The 19,740-nt window shown below is 42.0% G+C and overlaps 1 long non-coding RNA gene across 1 annotated transcript; it reads left to right on the top strand.

Annotated features, from left to right (window-relative positions):
• The first annotated feature begins 7,394 nt into the window (after nt 1–7,394).
• LOC309560844 lies at nt 7,395–13,737 on the top strand. The gene is made up of 3 exons (XR_014225527.1): nt 7,395–7,506; nt 12,008–12,158; nt 13,682–13,737. It is a non-coding gene; the product is annotated as an uncharacterized lncRNA (long non-coding RNA).
• Nucleotides 13,738–19,740: the final 6,003 nt, after the last annotated feature.

The following is a 19,740-nucleotide window of genomic DNA, read 5'->3' as shown; positions in this document are numbered from 1 at the left end:
AGGGTGTGGACCGTGAAGAAAGAGATGAAAAGGAGTCTTCCAGGTTGATATGGAATTTAAAGGTAAGTCAAAATTCCTTTTTTTTTTTTTTTTTTTTTAGAATGAACTAGTGAACTTACAGTTTCATACTTTTTACTTTAGTTTTGTCAGAGGCATTGGTAACATAGTCAGTGCCTCCCAGCTGCCCGCCGGGAAGGCTATGTCACCAGTGTCTACCAGGGAGCACTCACCAGTGAAGCACAAGATCTCATAAAATTTCAAGATGTCTTGCAAGATCTCAGATAAAGGCCTGTTCTTCCTTTTTTTCAGCTCCTGGGTTTGCACATGCACCTTATGTGATCTAGCATGGTTTGTGATTGTTGTCATAGATTCAGCAATGGAAGTATTGGGTGGCTTAATGATGATCAAGCTGCTAAAGACACAGCAGTGGTAAACAAATGCAAATTGCTCCAGAACTCATTTACGAGCTCTGGCATGGATGGGTAAAATAGCACCATGGGATTTTCAGCATGAAGTAGGCGTTGCCATAGGATTTGGCAATTTAGACATACCGAGGCAAATAATCAATGCAATTCTTTATGTGTTTGTAGGGGAGGAGGTCTGCTTTAATTGAAAATTATGGTAAGAATGAGAACTGTAGGCTAACTGGTAGTAACTGTGGCGGCGCACCCAATGTCTATTCATCATGGTTTCTTGACGCATGTTTGCTGCACAAATATTCTTCCTACTTTATGTGCGTAATTAGGTTTCTTCTGTTCATTTCAGGGAAGATGACTTGTGCAAGGGTTCGGGAAACAATCGGTAAGTACCATTTATTTCACAGTGCGTTTATAGTTTGTCATTTTGTGCAATGTGTTTATCAGCAGCCTCAGCATTATGGGATATCTTTTTAACTAAAGTCAGGGAAAACCAGATACAAGACTATTGGATATATGAATTGTGTATTGTTGTCTGTATTTTTAGAGACAACCCCATCGGGCATTCTACTTTAGTCCAGATACACGCTTGGAAAAAAAACAACTGTATGTGTGTACCCAGCTTAAAGGCACAAAAAATACACTTGATGGAATGCCCCAAATGCTGCTTAAAACTATATTTTTTTAATTATTCTAACACATTGTGCAGTAGAAAAAAATGACAATTTGAATGTAGATATTGGTTAGGAGGTATTGAGGACTGGAGCAGCAGACTGTAGATAAAAGGTGTACATGTGACTATATGATTGTTTGATCCCCTATGCATTTTACAGTACTCCAACTCATGCCATAGGCCAAATCATTTGATTTAGTTCTGTTCATGATTAGTTCTGATTAAAGTGATTGTAAACAATCATCTTGTAAAACAATCCATTCAGTTTAAGGCTCGGTTCACATTTATGCGATGCGGGAAGGCTGCGAATTCGCAGCCTGTTCCCGCATCGCACACGCACCCCCGGCAGTTCACACTGCCATATGCGATACGCTGGGGGTGTCAATGTATTCTTAACGACACCCCCAGTTTGACACACCAGCATATCGCAGTGCGATCGTGCAGTTCGCACAGGATGGGATCGCACAAGTGTGAACCGCTGTGTGATCCGATCCTGATGCGGCTGCAAAAATGCCTCCTGTGCGTGTTTGCTCAGGGTGCGATGCGAATTTAGCCATACAAACTGTATGGCTAAACTCGCACCGCACAGCTGATCGCATGTAATGTCGGAGCAGTGCGCTCCGACATTACATGCGAACCCCGTACACGCACAAATGTGAACCGGGGCTTAAATTGAAATAAAAGTTAAAATGTTTTTGTATAGATAAAAAAAAAAAAAACTGCCTTTCCTCTCCCAATTACAGTCAATCATTTCCTTCATTGTTTCTTATATTCTGCCCCCCCCCCCCCCCCATTCACAATCAGGTCCCTCTCTGCTTCTTACATATGGCGCTTTTCCACTGGAAGGAACCGTACCGGTTCGGCACGCTTTTGTGCTTTTCCACTGCGGTACCGCATGGTATAGGGTCGGAACGGTTCGGTACGGTACGGTATAGGTTTGCTTTTCCACTGCATGGAACCGAACGGTACGGTACGGTACGGCTCTGAAAAAACAGTACCTACTCGATTGTGGTTCCAACAGGTACCAAACTGGTACCATATCCCACAATCCTTTGCATGCAGTCACTACTAGCCACTGATTGGTCAGAGAATCACACCCACCCCGTTGTTATCCCACCCACTTAACTTTAGTACTACTTTAGTAGAAAAGCAAACCTATACCGTACCGTACCGAACCGTTCCGACACTATACCATGCGGTACCAGCAGTGGAAAAGCAAACCGGGCCAAGCAGGGCCGAGTAGAGCCGAGCTGGTACTTGCAGTGGAAAAGTGCCAATATACTTCTTATATATACTTGGCTGTGGCACAGTTAAATCCATTGTCAGCACTCCATCCAACAGATTCTTGTCCTATGGCTCAGCATAGATCACCAAATCACATGACCATGGAATGTAGATCCACAAGGGAAGTTGGAGATGAGTTGTTTCCATTTAAATGTTGCATGTTGCTGTGCTGACAGGAGGTTTAAGTAGTAGAAGAAAATTAGATGGATATAGCACTGGTACCGGAGGCCCCCCATATATGATATAGAATAGCACCCTGTACTGCCACTCAGACTAAAAACCAGCAAAATGAGGATGCATGAAAATGGAGAAAGTAGAAAAGCCGAAATTAAAGTGACTGTAAAGGATCAACTTATAAAACAACCCATTCAGTTTGAAATAGAAATGAAAGACAAAAAATGTTTGTATAGATAGAAAAAGAAATTATAAATTCCTTTTTTTCCTTTTTTTATACATTTTTACATTTCCTCTGTTCTCAGCTGCATAAGAGCTTGGGGAGAAGAAACAGCAGCACACTGAGCTTCCCAGTAAATGTCTGTGCAGTAGGGGTGTGTCAGGCCAAGTGTGATCATACTGTATTGTCTTCCCTCATATTGTAAAGCGCTGTGCAAACTGTTGGTGCTATATAAATCCTGTATAACATTAATCATACGAGGAGAGTACACTGATTTCCCAGCATAGCTAGAGAACTGACAGAGTGTGCTCTGCTGCTTAGTGTGGTCATCAGAGTGACTGGCAGAATCATCAGGAATTTCACACAAAGAAATCAGGAGACTTTCTCTTACAAGTAAATGGTACAGCAGGCACATATCAGGAATATTAATTTTTGGGGTAACAAACACTTTAATTGTGAACAAGGGAAATGGAAAGCAAATATGCTAGACAAACAAGTTGGACCTGGGTTTAATTATTTCAAATATATATGATTATTACATTACAAAGCATGTAAACATTATATTATTAATATTAATATTATTATTATAATACAGAATTTTAAATAGCACCAACAGTTTGTGCAGCGCTTTACAAAATGAAGGCAGACATTTCAGTTAAAATACAACTTGGTACAAGAGGAATCAGAGAACCCAACTTTTTAAATCTTTAAAAGTACAGATATACAATAAAATACCATATGACAAGCTCTTGTTAGAGTCGGTTCACACTATGGCGACACGACTCTGCACTACTTCGGGAGGCGACTTGTCAGTCCCGTGCACCGCGACTTCGGCGCGACTTGCACGGACTTCATATAATGAATGTCTATCCAAGTTGCTCCGAGGTCGCCCCGAAGTAGTACAGGACCCTTTTTCTAAGTCGGAACGACTTGTGTCGCTCCTATTAGAACGGGTCCTGTAGCAGTCAATGGACTGCGAGGGACCGCGACTTGTCAGGCTGACAAGTCTCCTGACAAGTCGCGGCAGTGTGAATGGGGTCTTACTCCATTTGTAGTACAAATAATAACCTGTATACAAACATTACTGAATACCAATCACTCAATTTAATTTAGTGGACATCAATCCAACCCAGTCGAGGGAAGTTTCAGTTGAGATATACCATATATTTTCAAAGGGGATTATTTGGTTAATGAAAGTTTGCTACTGAGCCTGGTCAGGTGGAGATGGATTCATCCATTTAAGATGGCTTTTATGGCCAATAAAAGTTATCCTGAAAAATATTTTATTGTAGAGGGACAAACGTTCCTCAGCCACAACATTGAAAAGATATGTCACAGGGTTACATGAAATAGGTTAGTGCAACACGTTTATTACACAATTGGTGATATCTTGCTGATAGGTCAGTTATTGGGCACCAAGAAAATCTGGTTTGTGGTTGCTTTCAACTCAGGCAGTTAGTTAAAGCCATTCTCCCTATTGGATGTAATCTTACAGGGGTTAGGTATGTTTGTTGAATATTCTAAAATTGTGTAAGCTTTTTAGGTGGGTAGACTAAGATGTGGGGCAGGCAGATGTTTATCCACCCCTTATCAAGGGAGGTAATCAACAACTGTCATTTACTTTTGATTTGTGATCTCGTTTTAGTATGAACACATGTTCGATACCTGTATAAGACCTTCCTGCCTCTGAGATTTTAGAATTCTGCTAATTTCATAATTGGACATCATAAAGTGGTGTTAAACCCAATTCTAAGATGTAATGGCTTCATTAGTTTTTCTTTTAGGCTTTCTTTCCTTTATTTTCATCTGGTAATCCAGCCATTAAGTGTGTTGTTTTTCAACAGAACAAGCTTTCCTGCAAATGCCTCAGTTAGAGGCGAACCATTTACCACTGACAAGGGTGCTAAGAATGATCAGATTTATGTATTTACCTTTACCCCAAAAGAAAAAAACGGTTGCTGAAACTCCATGTGTAACTGCAGTGTGAGCTGGAGTTTGGCTTCAATGTGTTAGTGCAGGCATCACTAAATGGCGGACCGTGGTCCGGATCCGGACCCAGTTAATGTCTCATCCGGACCCCTGCGGTCCCACCGTTTAGAGTCGTTCTGCCCACAGCCATCACCACTGCCAGTCTCACAGAGCCAACAGCTGGAGGCATGACAGGGCGGGGGCTACCCAAGTTAACAAGCAGGTGATTGGTTGCGAGGATACAGGGTGGTCATCGAACAAACATGCAATTCCGACCTCTGCTGGAAGAATATTTCACTGACTGGACCTTTGTAAATTTTAATTCAATACCCCTGTGTTAGTGTATCAAAATCTGCTAGTACATCTAACACTCCCTCTCACCAGACTGACAATGCTGTCGTCCAAATGTCCCCTATATGCTCATTCATCCAGAATGGGGGCTCTCTAGTACAGGAGGAGTGTTGCTGGCCAGATCACCAAGTGAAAACGGAGGGGGAAAAGCCTAAAAAAGAAAATGAATGCAGCCACCACATCTAATAATTGTAAGCTGCAACACTACATTACTGGTTTTGGGTGTAATACCATTTTCTCATTGCCAAAACTGGGTATTGAGGCTATGTCATAGTTGTGAATAATGGTAAAAGAAGGTTTTAGGCAGATCAAGATTTCCTCTTTTTAACTATACTATTTCTTTAAAGCCAAAGTAACTTACGAACCAGCTGCGACGACCGAACCCCAAGGGGATCCAAATGGGATGACAGCCCCGGAAGGAGAAGATCAAGTGACCATTTCTGTCTGAATGGACTTCGGTTGTTGGATTTTTTTTTTATCCCTTTCTACTTAATAAATGTTAATTGTATATTTAAATTGTATGTTCGCATTTGTTAACTTTTACCTTTCTACTTATTAAAAGTAAAAAATGTTTATTAAGAACACAAATGATGACATTTGAAAGCTCAAGACTCTCAGCAGGAGCAATGGGTGAAAAGTTATATTGTGCTTTCATTTAAACTGATGTGTTCAAAAAAAATAAATAAAGCTAGTTTGCCCTTTCTGTTGGTGATTTGCAAGATAGAAAGGATAAACCGGCTCAAAGAGTGGAAGACTTAGCTAGAACGGGAACTGAAGTTGGAACCTAATGTATTTATTGCTGATAGTTCGGAAACCAATAAAGAAAGCATAACATTTCATGGAGGTAGCTTAGCTTTTGGTAGGAAATGAATAGCTGCTAAGGCTAGGCTGCAGAATTAGGCAGCTAATTTTAATTGTTAATTTTATTGTTAGTTTAAAGTGTATCTCTTTTATTGTCCTTTCAATAAGCCCCCGTTCACACTGGGGCGACCTGTGAGGCGACCTGGTCGCCTCACAGGTCGCCGCAGGTCGCCTCCCATAGGGAAGCTGCGGACCCGTTCTAATAGGAGCGACACAAGTCGCTCCGACTCAGAAAAAGGGTCCGGAGCTTCTTTGGGGCGACCAGGAGGCGACCGCCATAGACTTCAATGTTACGAAGTCCGTGGCGGCCGCTCCGAGGTAGCGGCGCGCTGCTCGCACCGCGACCTCGGAGGTCGCGGTGCTAAGTAGCGTCGCCCCAGTGTGAATGGGGGCTTAGAGTAAGGATTGGTTTGAACCCTAGTTTTTCACTGTCTGTGTTCTGTTGTGAGGGGTACCTCTAACTTCCTGTCCGAAATTCCCAACAGTATGTGATTATAAAATCTTTCCCTAAGTGGGATGAAGGTTCTCTCTTAGACAGTTGTGATTGGAACAGATGTCCAAATCAAAAGACTTCCCCTGACCTCTGACAACTGTACGATTTTGGCTTTCTCCTAACATTTTGTCCTGGTGACAATGAACAAATTAAGAAGGTGAATCAACTCAGAGGGGACACAGATAGCAGAAGATACCGGTCAGAGGCTCCAACCCTTCCTGACTCTGTTAAAAGGACCAAAATAAAATGACTAGAGATATATTTTAAGGTTAGAAAAAGGGTTCAGCTATAGTACTAAGTAGGGATCGACCGATTATCGGCAAAGCCGATATTTCGAGGGCTAATTTGCACTTTCCCCGATATATTGGAATCGGCCACCAAAGTGTTATTACCAATATTTCGTAAAGTGCTTGTACCGGAGTGATGCCTGCAGCTAGGTCAGCTATCTTGTAATGACAACTGATGCAGCTGAGAAGCCGTTCGGCTGTCATTACAAGGAGTGGGAGGGGACGTTCCCCCCCCCCCCCCGCCGCCTTCCGCAGCTCGCCCGGGTCTCCCGTTCCACCAAGAGACCCGGGCAACCAGCCTGCACGGCCACCGAAGACCCGATCAAAGCCGCATTAGGCTCTGATCGGGTCTCCATGCAAAGACTGGCACTGGCGCCAGATTAAGAAAAAAATGACAGCATTCAAAACAGCCAAACTTGACGTTTTGAATGCTTTTAAGTGCAGAGGAGGGGTTTAGGGTGTTTTAGACCCCCAGATCCCTCCACAAGAGTACCTGTCAAGTAAAAAAAAAATATATATATATATATTTTTAAATGTACGAAAATATCGGCCCCTATTGGTTGATCCCTAATACCGAGATCTCCATTATATGGATGGGGGGTTTGTAGTTCACACACAATATCTGGGAAAACTTACTGTTTTATAATTCAGCTTAGCACACAGGAAGTTACAAATGCACCAGATTTATGGCAGGATGAACAGGCATATGTTTGTACTTTCAGAAAATGTCCTTAGCCTGGAAAAAAGAAAACAAATGCAGTCACCACATCTGAGGAAGGGTAAGCTGTAAAATATATTCAGTTTTTGTTCTTAGATATACTTTAACCCATTTCACTGCCATTTTTAGCACATATTTTAGGCCTGAAGATTACATAACACCTCAAAACATTACAGACACCATAGAAAATAAAATAGTGGTAGTTCCAATTTAAATGAAAGGTTTTTTTTTTTTTTTTTTTGGGGGGGGGGGGGGACTTTAAATGAAGCCATAACAACCTCTAGTTATGTGCCTCCATCCCTATTTCTGGGATAAAATAATAAAGAGGCTGGGGCTTTAAATGGGACACATGGCACAACACTGCCAAAATGATTAGTAAGTAAAAGCATATTTATTCGTTTATTCATATATATATACACAGGTTGACTTAATTAAAAATATGGCTATAATATAGCTAATTTATATTTGTATTTACATCAGAATATGGATAACATTAAAAACTGAATAAAAGTCATTCATGATTACAGAGATTTCATATATATGATATAAATACATGATTTAGGTGTATCTGCATCGTAAAAAAGGCTCAACGCATTTTGTGGATTATTTCCACTTCTTCTGGAGCATATATGCAGGATGCATATAAATCATCATAGCGTGTGCTACTGGAGGAGTCTGTCCCAGGAGCTGAGGTGATGAAGGTCGCAGAAACCAGAAAAGTGGATAGGCAAACTTGTAGAATAGATGTCCCCATATAGTGGACAGTGATGATGCTAAGTAGCACCTCCAAGGGGTTTCTTGTAATCCAGCGTGTAGGAGTGATGATCCAAGTCTTATTTAGGCATCCCAAAGGGAAGGGAGCAAACAAAAAGTATCCAATTCAGGTCACACAAATTTACCGTAAAATAAAAAAGACAAAGTACACAGAGTAAATACTGTATTTTCTGGCGTATAAGACTACTTTTGAACCTCCAAAAAATCCCCCAAAAATAGGGGATCGTCTTATACGCTGAGTATAATAAGGTAACCTAAGTATAAGTATTACCGGTAGATGTAATCTCTCAAGACCCTGGCTGTGTGGGAATCCTGTAGCGGTATACCGTATGTACCGTAGCTTCGGCTACATACAGTGTACCGCGCTGAGCCAATCAGGGAGAGCGATGTATTCTATTATTGAATTCAAAGCCTGCTCGGATTGGCGGAGTAACATCAGCCCGCCTCTCTGACTCTGGCAATCCGAGCAGGCTTTGCATTCAATAATAGAATACATCGCTCACTGTGATTGGCTCAGCTCGGTATACTGTATGTAGCCGAAGCTACGGTACATATAGTATACCGGTACAGGATTCCCGCACAGCCAGCGTCTTGAGATTACATCTACTGGTAATACTTAGGGTACCTTGGAGATATTATGAGAGATTACATGTATTACAGTACTAGGGTACCTTGGAGAGCTATGAGAAATCTGATGTTTTTCAATGGTGTTGCCTTGCCTCGGAAGGGGGGTAGTCTTATATGGCGAGTATAGCCCAAAACCTATGTTTTAAGTTGAAAATTAGGGGGGTCGTCTTATACGCCCAGTCGTCTTATACGCCGGAAAATACGGTAAATACCCAATATGTCAAACATCAAATTTCCGTGCACCGGTGAAATGGTGACAAACTTAAGTACCCTATATTTTCCATAGGCGACACTTTGAAAGCCCCCTATAGGTCATCAGTTTCGTGTTACAGAGGAGGTCTGGTGCTCTAACTCTGGCATGCACATGCATATGTAACATGCGTATCGCAATTGGTGTTTTCATGCAAAGGTGCCCCTGAAGAGTGCATTTATGTTCATACATGCGTATATGTGGGGATGGGCAAGCCTCAATCATATTTTGTGGGGTATTTGATGTGCTTGGGTGTAACTTAAATTTCTTATTATTTTAAACATTTTTTTACCTAAATTTCTGACGATTTTTTGGTGCCAGGTTCTCCTTAATGAGACATCTAAAAGACCTTGCATGTCTCCTCTGTGCTCCACTGAATGTAATGCATTGCAGATCGCATTCCATTATTTTCCGGCCATGCTGGCTGGAGACAAAGAGAGGTGGTCAAACACATTGCTTTCCGGGTCAGCAACAAGGAGAGGAGGAGAGCGGATGTGGGTCCACTTTGCTCCCTCCCTACTACCCAGGAGCGCCCGCTATGTTGGTCCCGGGCTCTCAGATGGGCAAGTGAAGCCTTGGATACATGGCGGGGATATGTGCAGGGGGTGTTACCAGGGGTGTGTGGAAGCAATCAGGTTTCAGCACAGCCACCCACATGGCTCCATCTGACAGGCAGAAGTCTGCTTATCAGATTTACGCACAATCCCAGTGGCTGCAGCCACTGGGAATGTGTGTAAACCAACCACCCACTTCCAGGTCCCTTACGTCATACGAAAGGGTTAAGGTGGAATTTTAGTCAGAAAATTAAAGCGGAGTTCCGGCCACAGAATAGTTTTTTTTTAAATACTTCCCAAAACAGTTATCCACCGCCCTTCATACATCCGCTAATCCGGTTTTATACATTTAATTAATAGATTGACAATCATTAAATCTTACTTTATAAAATGTTTGCAGAGCACCGCCATCTTTTTTCTGGTCACCCGAAGCCGCTGTGTGCAAATATATGCCCTGCTTCCTCTTTCTAGATGGAGGGGGCCGATGAATGCAGCGCAAAATCTCACGCATGTCCAGTACTATGCGATCGGCATAGTATAGGGACGCCTATCATCGCATTATTTCCTGTTTGCAAATAACGCGATGAGAGGAGCGGCCGGCTGCATTCATCACTGCCCATTGCATCCTGGGAGTGATGAGTAATAGCTCCCAGGATGCATTGCGGGACAGGAAGTGACGGCGCAGGCTGCGGCCAAGGAGGGAGGGAGTTGAAGGAAAGGTGAGTATATTTTCTTCTGAAACAAGGTAAGTAAAAAAAAAAAAACAGGAATATCCAATTCTTTTACAGGTGACAATAAGGAAGCGAATGCCACAAAATCTAAAATAACGATTTTGTGGCCGGAACTCCACTTTAAGTCCTGCTAGATCACTTCATCCTGGTCCGTTTTTGCAGGTATAGATGTTTAAAACATTAAAATTAAGTGTCTATACTGTTTAACCACTTAAGCCCTGGAAGATTTTACCCCCTTCCTGACCAGGGGGTTTTTTGCGATTTTTTACTGCGTGACTTTGACGGACAATTGCGCGGTCGTGCGACGCTGTACCTAAACGAATTTCACGTCCTTTTTTTCCCACAAACAGAGCTTTCTTTTGGTGGTATTTGATCACCTGTGCGATTTTTTGATCATGCGCTATAAACAAAAAAAAAGCGTAATTTTTGCAAAAATAACAATATTTTTTCACTTTTTTTTATATGAAATTCCCCCCCAAAAAAATGTAAAAATCAAAATTTTTTAACATTTTCGGCCAAATTGTTTTACGCTACATATGTTTGGTAAAAAAAATCGCAAAAAGCGTATTTTGATTGGTTTGCGCAAAAGTTATCGCGTTTACTAACAAAGGGAAAGATTTTTGTCATTTTTGGTGGGGTTTTTTTAACTGCGATTTTTTTTGCGGTACTGCGACATTGCGGCGGACAGATCGGACCCTTGACTGACATTTTTGACACTTTTGGGGGTACCAGTGACATTACTGCAGTAATCTGTGCTATATATATGCACTGTTACTGCAAAAATTACACTGGCAGGAAAGGGGTTAACTGTATTGGACAGGGAGGGGTTAAGTGTGTCCTAGGGGCGTGTTTCTAACTGTAGGGGGACAGGTCTCTTAGTGTAAAAACAAAGATCAACGGTTCTACATAGTAGAACCGTCTGATCTTCATTTTTACACAGGGGAGAATGACAGGCGGCTTGTTTACATAAGCCGCTCTGTCTTTCTCCCGCTGTACCGGCGATCGTAGTGTGACCGGCGGACATCGGGTCCCCCGGTCACACGCCCACACTCCTTTGTGAACGAGCCGAGGCGGGCGCGCGCCCCGGCGGGCGCGCGGGCGCGCGCCCCGGCGGGCGCGCGCTCGCCCGCTATTGGCTCTAAAAGGAGTGACAGGCGAGCGACGTAGACCTACGTCACTCTGACTGGCCGGGGCTGACTGCCGCAGTAAATATACTGTGAGCAGTCGGCAACCGGTTAAAATACAGTAATACACCCTGTTCTGCACATGCTCAGTTTCTTTCTATTTTTGACACTGTGACAAAAATGTAGAGGCCAATCTGCTGACAGCTTAAAGATTTACTGCTGTTCAGGGGCTTCTGGGCTTCAGCAAAATGGCAGCTTCACGCAAGAAGAAACAGGAACAATGCTGGCGGCAATTTACAGCACACGCCAATTTTGGTAGACTAATTATTAATGTGGAATGTATGTTCCTTGCTTAAAAACATTATTTTTGATCAAGTTGTTGTGGGTAAAGTTCTGCTTTAAAAAATCCTTGCTGGTACTGACTTCATATTGTGTGAATGACAGAAATGTATTGAATAAAAGTGCTTTAAATCTTCACTTTAAATGCTGTTGACTATTTTAGATCAGCAAATTTTGGATACACCAGTACCTACCCCTATGGAATCGATGCCAAAAGTTTTTTATGGTTTTTGTCATGGATACATTTAGAAATGTAAAACAAATATCAGAAGATGTGCAGTTCCCAAACTTCTGTAAATAGTCAACCTGACATGGTAGGTTTCCCTTTTCTTTTCTTTTACATGTGAAAATTGAAACCTTCGAAGCTGTTTTGGAACTATTCTTATGTTTAAGAAGAAGAATTGCAAGTCATTTTCTTATTTCAGCTCCTGGAGAATTTAAGCAATGTGAATCTGTGGTTGACCTCACCAGCACATAATTTTTTGGAGACTAAGCTTAGTTGTGGTTTTAACTTAAGTGATTGTAACTCTAAACCCTTATTCCTTTAAGATAAGATACAGTATACAGCATAGTGCTTTTACGGTGTCATATGTCTCTTTCCATGTTCTAAAATACCTGGTTGATCCTGCCTGTTCCTGTGTTTCCCTATGTAACCTAACCATGCTAATCATGGCTGCTTATTCACAATAGTGAGGTCAGTTTCCAACTCTTCCTCATCCAGCTCTCTCCTAAGCATCTCTGCATCTACCCCTCTCCCCCTCCCTGTCATTTCCGTAGTCTATTTCCTCCTTCTTGGACTGTGTAATACTTTTCCCCTGCTGCTCCTCCGCTGCTCTCTGGCAAAGTGGTTGTAAAGTCAAATCTATTATATTAAAGACCTTTATTATCTGTTTTAGGTCCATATTAGGTGCAGTGTATGTGTGTTTTATTTATTATTATAATGCTAAATCACTTCTTTGCACAGTCCTGATGTGCAGTCACGCGTCCTCCCTCTGCCATCTTACATATATCAGAAGGGAATCTCAGCCCCTCCCACTATACTCCCTTATATCAAGAAGGAGAGCCGAGGGAGGACACATGACTGTACAGCAGCACTGCACAAAGAAGGAATTTAGCAATATAATTAAAAAAAACACACATACTACATTTAATATAGACATCCCACAGGGAGGATACAAGTATTTAATAGCTGTGACTTTACAACCACTTTAACTATCCAGCCCTGAAATTACTCTACCAGGAGCTAAATCCATAACTGAACCCTATTACATCTATTGAGCAATTAAGTATTTTGGTTCTGGCCAGCTCAGTAGACTGCTTTAAAAAAGGCCTGGATTCTTTCCTAAATGTAAATAATATAACGGGATACTAACATTTATAGGTAAAGTTGATTCAGGAAGTATCTGGATTGCCTCTGGGGGGATCAGGAAGGGATTTTTTCCCCCACTGGAGCAAATTGGATCATGCTTTGCTGGGGTTTTTAACCTTCCTCTGGATCAACTGTGGGTATAGGATTGTGTTTTTGGGATTATATATATATATTTTTTTTTTTTTTTTTTTTTTTTTTTTTTTCATTGGTTGAACTAGATGGACTTGTGTCTTTTTTTGACCTAACTATGTAACTATAATCAACAAAGTTAATCAGTTCAGGGCAGATGTAAAAAAAAAAAATGGACACAGTGGCACAAATATTTCACGTAGAGTGCAATTGATGTTAACTTACTTTGCATTCGTTTCACTTACCAGTAATATCTGTACCACCATCAAAGTTTTGGACTTTCTCCCAACATGTAATTCATTAATGGTTCTAAGATATGAATCTTTAATTTTGTTATAGGTACTTGATTTCAAAGATCTTGTCACAATGAATATACATTTTATGCAAATCAGAAAAGATTTAACACATAGGATCATCAAGTCAAGTGCATGAATGCTTGGTAAGTACTTTATTTTGCTTTCAGTTATGTTCTATGTCTATGGGAATTTTTTTAGAACATACATATGACCATTTTTATTCTGATTTCTTAACACGTGAAAATTGAACCCTTTGAAGCTGTTTTGCAATAAGTCTATTTCTGAATAAGAGTGGCAAACTCTCACCGACCTTACTGATGCATATTTATTTGGAGACTAGGTATAACGATAAAGCCCTGGAATTACTCTACCAAAATATAAATCCAGATGAGCCCTTTTACATCTATTGAAACAGGCAGTTAATGCATAATCAACAAAACTAATCAGGAATAGACAGTATAGTATAAATATTTAATGTCATCGGTGCAATTGACTTTTACTCAATTTGCATTCACTTTTCCCATCACCAGGAATATCTGTACCAACATCAAAGTTTGACTCAATTCGCCAACATTTACGTTATCATTTGTATCAACTTTTTAGGACTCTTGCACACTGCAGCTTGAAAAAGCTCAATACAGCTTTTTTTTGTACAAAGCTAAAATACAGCCCATTATTTATAAGGTGCCCATACACACAGGCGTGTACACAAGCACTGCGCAAACTTCAGGGGGAAAAAAAATAGAAAATCTGAATTTTTGGTCAGTAATTTACACCTCATGCGTGCAAATGCACACAAACATTTGCTTATCATTCAGAATGAGAATGGGAGAATACGTTTCCACGAAAATGCGCTGAAATGCGGGAACGCATATATGCCAAAATACAGGTAAATGCATACAAAAAAAACCGCCTGAGATTAGACAGGAGTATCATGTTCAAGAGGCCTTCTATGCCCAAGGGAAAGCCTCAAGCATGTACAAATGGAAGAGACAAGAACTCACTGCTCAAGGTGTACAAATGGACATCTAGAGAACTAATGACTTGTGCTGGGTACTGAGAGGAACTCAGAGAGAAGGGTGTTACCCCATATAGGGTTATTAATGTAGGAGACACAGTCAGTGTGGCAGATATGTTAATGAATATATTAAAGGGTGTGATGGAACTATCCAGCACCCAGCTTCGGTGCCTCCGTCTAGATATATATTCCTCCAGTCTGGAGCCAGGAACCAGGTGTTTTAGCTGAGCACCCAGGGACTAGACGACACTAGTGCAAACTGGAACTCACTTTTTTGTAAACGCACAGAGAATTTATATACCACACAAAATCAGAAATAAGCTTGATCACATTATCCTAAGCAATTAGCACATCTAAGGAACATGTGAAAAAATATATATGTGTAGCACAAATCTGCCCTCTACTGGTGATACAAATATATCCCCTGCGCACAAGTGACCTCAAAACAAGTCTTAAACAGACAATACCGCAGCTACTTTAAGAAAGAAAATGTGTAGAAGTATACTCAAATATATATCGTCCCTTGGAACATATACAATGGTATAAGTAGCGCAGGTATAATTGAGGAGAAATGACGTAGTTAAAACCAGTCACATCTTATTATAGTCCTTAAACGTCCATCAGTGGCAAAATTTCAAAACAAGGGGTTAATTCCTCCAGCAATAGTCCAATCCACCAAGTGAGAAACGCCACCAAGTGTTGGGGTCACCACTGCTCTACACCTCCACCGATGTGATAATGGGGGGAATGGCAACTCCCCAGAAGCTGTGGCCCACCTATTTGCATAGGACAGGCAAACAAGCTGTTGTAACACAAATCCCACTCAGGAGCGATTACTGCTGCTATTACTGGATTTCAATCTCGGGTAGTCACGTGTCTCCCTTCTCCTCCCGATAATTGCTCAAATGGTGAACATAGGGGGAAAGAAGGAACCGCACTAGTGTGATATTGTTTCACCCATCAGATAATTTATTCAAAAAAAACCCAATACAAATGTACTCACAAACGCATTAAAACCATATGCCTTCAATATCCTAGTAGATATCAGTGCTACGGGTACCGTGGTATGCTGTGTCGATCCTGCTCACCCTCTCCACGCTGGTGTCTCGGATCTCCAAAGCTGCCGCTCGTGTCCCCCGTGCACTTCCGGTCGCCGTAAGGTTGATGCTCTGACGCGTTTCGTCATTTCCGACTTTTTCAAAGGGCGTCACTCATCAAATACCGTCACATCACAGACTCCCCTCATCACAGACCATCCCATCCCAGACTCCCCTCATCCCAGACTCCCCTCATCAGAGACCATCCCATCACAAACCTCCCCCATCACAGACTCCCCTCATCACAAACCATCCCATCACAGATCCCCCCCATCACAGACTCCCTTTATCACAGAACCCTCTGCATCACAGATCCCCCCCCCCTTCAGACCCCCTCATCACAGATCCCCACAACACAGACCACCCCATCACAGATTCCCCCCCCCCCATCACAGAATCCCCTCATCGCGATCCTCCCCATCACAGATCCTCTCCATCACAGATCCCTCCCAACAGACTCCCTCATCACAGCCCCCCCCCCCCCATCACAGACTCCTCTCCATCACAGATCCCCCATCACAGACTCCCCTCATGACAGATCCCCCCCATCACAGACTCCTCTCCATCACAGATCCCCCATCACAGACTCCCCTCATGACAGACCCCCCCCTATCACAGACTCACCTCATCACAGACCATCCCATCACAGATCCCCCCTCATCACAGAGCCTCCAATGGCAGACACCCATCATCACCGGCTCCCCTAATCAGACTCCCCTCATTACGGACCCCCCCATCAGACTCCTCTTCATCACATGCTCCCCTCATCACAGAGCCCCCATCACAGACCCCCCCCCTTTCACAGATCCTCCCCATCACAGACTCCCCTCATCACAGACTCCCCTCAATCACAGACCCCCGGCATAACAGACTCCTCTCCATCACAAACCCCCCCACACTAATCACAGACTCCTCTCTATCACAGATCCCCCCCTATCAAAGACTCCCCTCATCACAGATACACCCTCATCACAGTCTCCCCTCATTACAGATCCCCCTTCACAGATTCCCCCATCACAGACCTCCCATCACAGATTCCCTCATCACAGACCCCCCCCCCTTAATCTCAGACCCCCTTCATCACAGATACCCCCCATCACAGACCCCCCTCATCACAGACCCCCCTCATCACAGACCCCCCTCATCACAAACCCCCCTCATCACAGACCCCCCTCATCACAGACTCACCTTATCACAGACCCCCCTCATCACAGACTCCTCTCTATCACAGATCCCCGGCAGATACCCCCCTATCACAGACTCTCCTCATCACAGATACACCCTCATCACAGATACACCCTCATCACAGATATACCCTCATTACAGATGCCCCCTTCACAGACCTCCCATCACAGATACGCCCTCATCACAGATACACCCTCATCACAGATACACCCTCATCACAGATACACCCTCATCACAGATACTCCCTCATTACAGATCCCCCATCACAGATCCCCCCTTCACAGACCTCCCATCACAAGGGAAGGGGGGATCTGTACATCTGCTCTGGTGCCAGCGGTCCACACCAAACTGCTGGAAAAAAATATTCTTGGGCGTCAATTTACCGCCCCTTTGAAAGTGCCTCCTAGGTCCAATGGACCCAGTGGAACCTATGGTAGGGCCTGTCCTGGACAGAGTATTGTGCAGGGATTCAAATGAGGACCTAACCGCCCCCTCTGTAGCCATGCAAGCATTATCTTGGTTTGGCTGAAGCCAATCATGAATGGGTATAAGTTGGGCAGCAAGATAATACAGGTGAAAATTGGGAAACTCCAGGCACCCTTGTTTGACCAGTAATTGCAAAGTAGGAAGAGAGATTCTGGGAGACCTATTGTTCTAGATTAATGTAATGTAGATGGTGTTGATCTGTTCAAAGTGTTTTGTGGGATGGTACATGGAGAATTCACTAGAATGTAAAGAAATGTGTGCAAGAAATGTAAAAATAGGATTACCCCAACTACGAGAGAGGGTAAGGACATCTATAATTGAAGCTTGTTACAAAAAAGGGCAATGAGGGGAACCAGGTTATTCTCTATGTATTGGGACACAGGTAGTTGAATTATATATAAGATATTTAAATTGGTGTACCACCCTCAAGCGAGAACCAGGGAGTACATTATTAATTGTCTATGGGTCTAGGGGGGAATAAGAGGGATTTTTCTCAATTTACCTTGAAGCCAGAGAACCTACCGAAGTCAGTGTCACCCAACAAATTAAATAAACAGAAGAGAAATTGATTAAAATCCTCTTAGCATATAGGAATTTCATCTACATAGAGGGATACACATTCCTCAAGTGTGTTGATTTTTTGGACTCTTAATATTCGCTGACCTTCTTAGCAGCAGCGCAAGGGGCTCCATAGCCAATGCAAACAAAGTGGGTAACAGCCCTGCCCTGTGCCTCTTTAAAAACAAAAACGTTCAGAGATGGTAGTATTAGTCCTGATCCTCGCCTGGGGGGGCGGTATATAGAAGGGTCACCCACTTAAGGAAATTGGGGCCAAATCCAAATTTTCAGAGGGACAATAAAAGATAAATCCACTCAACACCGTCAAAGGCTTTGTGCATTACTAAGGAGATTATGGCCATCGTCTGCACTCGGAAGAGAGGAGGAGACAAAAGCCCTGGCTGGGGGACCCCAAAAGAGGAGGTTTGGGGCCGTTTTGTGCAAAACCATTCTTGTACAAAGCAGGTAAGGCAAGTATGACATTTTTATTAAAAAAAAAAAAAAATATATATATATACACCTTTACTTTAAAGTGTACCCCAACAATGTTGTATGTGCAAGTACTCAACACACTATGGTAAAGTACATTTTTAGTTAAAGACCTGATGAAAAATGTAGGCCTTCTATACTTTCTTCAAACCCAAATTAAATGTTGATGAGTTAAGCTTTAAATTTGATAAACTTGCCCCAGTTGGGCTTTAAACTTTATAAACTTGCCCCAGTTATGTAAGTACAAAAATTTAAAGCAGAAATGTTTGAAGTGTCAGGGGGTAATAAAATTTGGATCAACACTACTCCATGAAACAATCAGACTTATACGTTAAGGGTTCTATGTATAAATATTTGCAATGTTTGTAATATGATTATCTCCTATGATCATCCACTCCATCTAGTGGACATAATGCAGTATTTTTTTTAATGAGTTGTTTCAGAAAAATATACCATTATTGGTCACTAGATGGAGCTTATGATCATCAGAGATAATCATATTACAAACAATATGATGACCATTCATTATGCCTGTGCAAATGCTGAAGACATCTACATGGTCATTTTTTAATTTTTTTATAAATAGACTCCTTAGTGTTTATTATCAACCACAGCAATCCAACAAATTAAAAAACCGACACAACTATGATGGCACATAGAAGACAAAACATGTAACTGATGCAGGGCCTCTGACTTGATATCTTCCAGCTGGAAGAAGATGGACATACATTTAGCTGTCCCACTCAGAAGTGTTGGATTCCCTACCATAGTCACAGCATTCTTTTCTTTGTTTTTCTAGAGAAAGAAATAGAGACTTGATGGAACACAACCATGGAGAGGCCTGTCTGAGACCTCAGTGCAATGTCATTCTAAAAGTTCATTCAGGAGCTATGAGGAGTTGTTTTTTTTATTTATTTATTTATTTATGTACATTGTATGTTTGTATGTACTGTTTTTATGTATTTATTTACGTGATAATAATAGTAATAATTAATGAGAACGTTTTGGGGGTTTTGCCCTTGGCTACTGAAGCATATTGATTCTGGGAATTATCCGACTGCCATTTAGGAGTCAGGGAGGAATTTTTCCCTTATTAAGGAAAACTGGACTGGACTTTATAAGGGTTTTTTCGCCTTCCTCTGGATCATTTTGGTTTGTACATATAGATGTAAGAAAGTGTTATTTTTGTATGTTTGAATGTATTTATATGTTGTGCTAAAGTATGCATACCACATTGGCACCTAGTAATGTATGAGAACTTTCTGCGGG

Source organism: Pelophylax lessonae (assembly GCF_965119305.1).
Source record: "Pelophylax lessonae genome assembly, chromosome: 7".
Lineage (NCBI taxonomy): Eukaryota > Metazoa > Chordata > Amphibia > Anura > Ranidae > Pelophylax > Pelophylax lessonae.
The sequence above is the reverse complement of the archived record's forward strand: the minus strand, read 5'-3'. Positions and strand labels throughout refer to the sequence as shown.